This window comes from Pteropus vampyrus, unplaced genomic scaffold, assembly GCF_000151845.1.
Source record: "Pteropus vampyrus isolate Shadow unplaced genomic scaffold, Pvam_2.0 Scaffold66, whole genome shotgun sequence".
Lineage (NCBI taxonomy): Eukaryota > Metazoa > Chordata > Mammalia > Chiroptera > Pteropodidae > Pteropus > Pteropus vampyrus.
Window position 1 is genome coordinate 8,886,291 of NW_011888847.1, and position 2,810 is coordinate 8,889,100.

Below are 2,810 nucleotides of genomic sequence, written 5' to 3' on the forward strand. Positions count from 1 at the left end.
ATACAACGGTGCATGACTTCTGAGGCTAGGTCATAAAATAAGTTGTGACTTCCATCTTTCTCTCTCTTGGATTATCACTCTGGGGGATGCTGGCTGCTATGTTATAAGGCCACTCAAGCAGCTCTACAGAGAGGCTGATGTAGCAAGGAACTGAGATTTCCTGAATACAACAACTGGCACTAGTTTGCCAGACATGTGAGGGAGCCACTCTGGGATTTAATCCTCTAGCCCCAGACAAGCCTTCACGTGATATCGCAGCTCTGCTCAACATCTTGACTGCCACCTTATGAGGTTGCTCACAGAAATTATGTGAGATAATAAAAGTTAATTGCTGTTTAAGCCACTATGCTTTGTGATAATTTGTTATAAAGCACTGGATAACTAATACAACTAGTTAGAAAAAGCTTGAAAAAAAAAATCCCTAAATTGCACTATAAAAACCCTTGTGTGACCTTATTTAATACAATGATAAGCTCTTTTATGAGGAGATCTGAATGTTCCTGCAAGTGATTGTTTCTGAGTGATTCTTGTAATTTTAAGTGAGATGGTGAATGGGCAGGTGTTCCTTCTGGTTTTGCTGGAGAAGAAGCTAAGAAAATCGGTAGGCGGTGCACTGTCATCCTCACCTGGAGTATGAGATGAGGCAGGGCATTCATAATGGTGATCTCTTTTCAGAATCCCAGGTACTATACGAAAGCCAAGAGAACGGCAGGGTTTCTTTTGCGAATGTCTCTGTCTTAGAAAATGTCAGTCAAAGCGAACAAAAATCTGGTTTCACTGCTCCATTGTTTCATGGATGTATTTTGATGTGGCCAAAATCCTTTTTTTGTGCCCATTTAAACATTGAATGATTGAGGTGTAAACTCTTGTGAAACTTTCATTTAATTACACACGAAGCTCCATAGAATTTCACCCACAGAACAGTAGTGTTGTTTTGTCAAGTGTTCAAGACCTAAATTTGCCGCTGGCTCACCCCCAGCGCAGTCATGCGATTAGTCACGCAAGTTGTCACAACCCCCTTTGCCATAAAGGGATCGCAGCTGACGGCCCCACCAGTGCTCTTTTCCCAAAACATGTCTCTGAAAACTAAACTCAAACATGCATGTCAGTTTGGACTTATTTTTCATGTTTGTTTTGCCCAAAGCATGGACCATGTCAGAGAAGATGGAGACACCTTCACGGCCTGTTAGTCACATCTCACCAAAGCTTCTCAATGGGCTGTCAGACAAGAAAGGAGCCTCATGTAGCCACCGTAATCAGCATCCCCCATCTGTGAGGTCATTGGGACGTTTCAATTTTCAGCTCTCATTAGTTGAGCGTGTTCCACAGGCAAGTCCTTATCTTTTGTAACTTTTGCTGCCACATCCTGAGAAAGCCTTTCTGCAGAATGACACTTTCCCCATGGGTCAACCCGCAGTAATGAGCCACCAGTTGATGTGCCCTTTGCACTCGCTAGCAGTATATGTTGATATTAACCTTTCGTGTTGTGAGATGTCGCTTTTACCCTTGGCTTCTGCCATGTAAGTCTCATTATTTCTAATAGGCTGTGGCAATTAGGGTCTTGGGGCTGTTGATCGCAGCCATTTGGAACGGGGAAGGAGCACTCGGGGAGAACAGCTGTTTTTTCTTTACATGAACAATGTGATGCACAGCTCGGCCTGAATCTGCAAACGGCGAGGCGGTGGTGGACCTCCGGCCTCCGACGGGAAACTCACGCTGTCCTTTCACATGTTCTGTCCTCACAGTGGCTGCTGGCTGTTTTCAAACCCCGTTTGTGCAGAATGACATGCTCGGCAGATATTCCAGTGTGTTGGATTTGGCCTAATAAGAAATTAATCATATTTGGGGAAAAAAATGAATGTGTTCAAAGAGACTTTTTTTCCCCCCTGAAGACAGTTGGCTGGAAAAGGGAAAAGGCAACACCAACAACCAGCCATCTTGGTGGCTCATGGGCCCTCTGAGGAGGCAGTGTTGAGCCCACTGGACTTAGGAAGGCCCTTCAGACTTGTGATTGGGAGATCATAACTCTTGATAAAACTCTAGGGTTGTCGAAATTCGGTGGGCCTCTCACTACTGTAAGTTAAGAGCGTGTTCCACAGGCAAGTCCTTATCTTTTGTTCCTTCAAGGTTGGAATAATACACTGATATGACGCCAACAGCCTGGGGTTAAGGGGTGAAGGGGGAAAAGTCCGCACTAGAGGAAGTACATAGGAAATCACAAAGAACTAAACACATAGTATGGAGTTAGCGTTCGCATTCTCTTCAGTCCTTTGATCCGAAGCCCTTTCTATATTAGAAAGAAAACAAAACAAAATTAAGCATGTTTTTTTGCTTCAGCCGAGATGAGATTGAAGGCTAAGGGACAACTCAGAAGACAGACTTTAGCTTATTCGTAAGCAGTGGAGCTTGAATGTTCTACCATAGGGACAAGATTTTTCTAAACAAATGCAAGAAAAAGCCCCTATATTAATCTGTTTATGAAAGTAACACTTGGGAAAGCCCCTCCAATGGATGTCTCACAAGTTACGGATGTGCAGTGTCAGAGACTCTAGTGTGCTGCTGCTGCTGAAATACTCCTGGTGATGTAGCTCTTCCAAGAGCCACTTGCCGATTTATTCTTTGCTCTGCAAAATGACATATTTAAAAATGTAAGTTTATTTCAGTTAGGTTGGTCCATAGTGTAAATATACAGTGGTTGTGAGGTGGAGAGTTCAAAATACATAACCAATAATCATTAAAAGTTAATTCTTCTTTGAATAGGTAAGAAGTCTCTACAAGAAAACATAAGAACCTCTCTCCCTTCCTTCCTT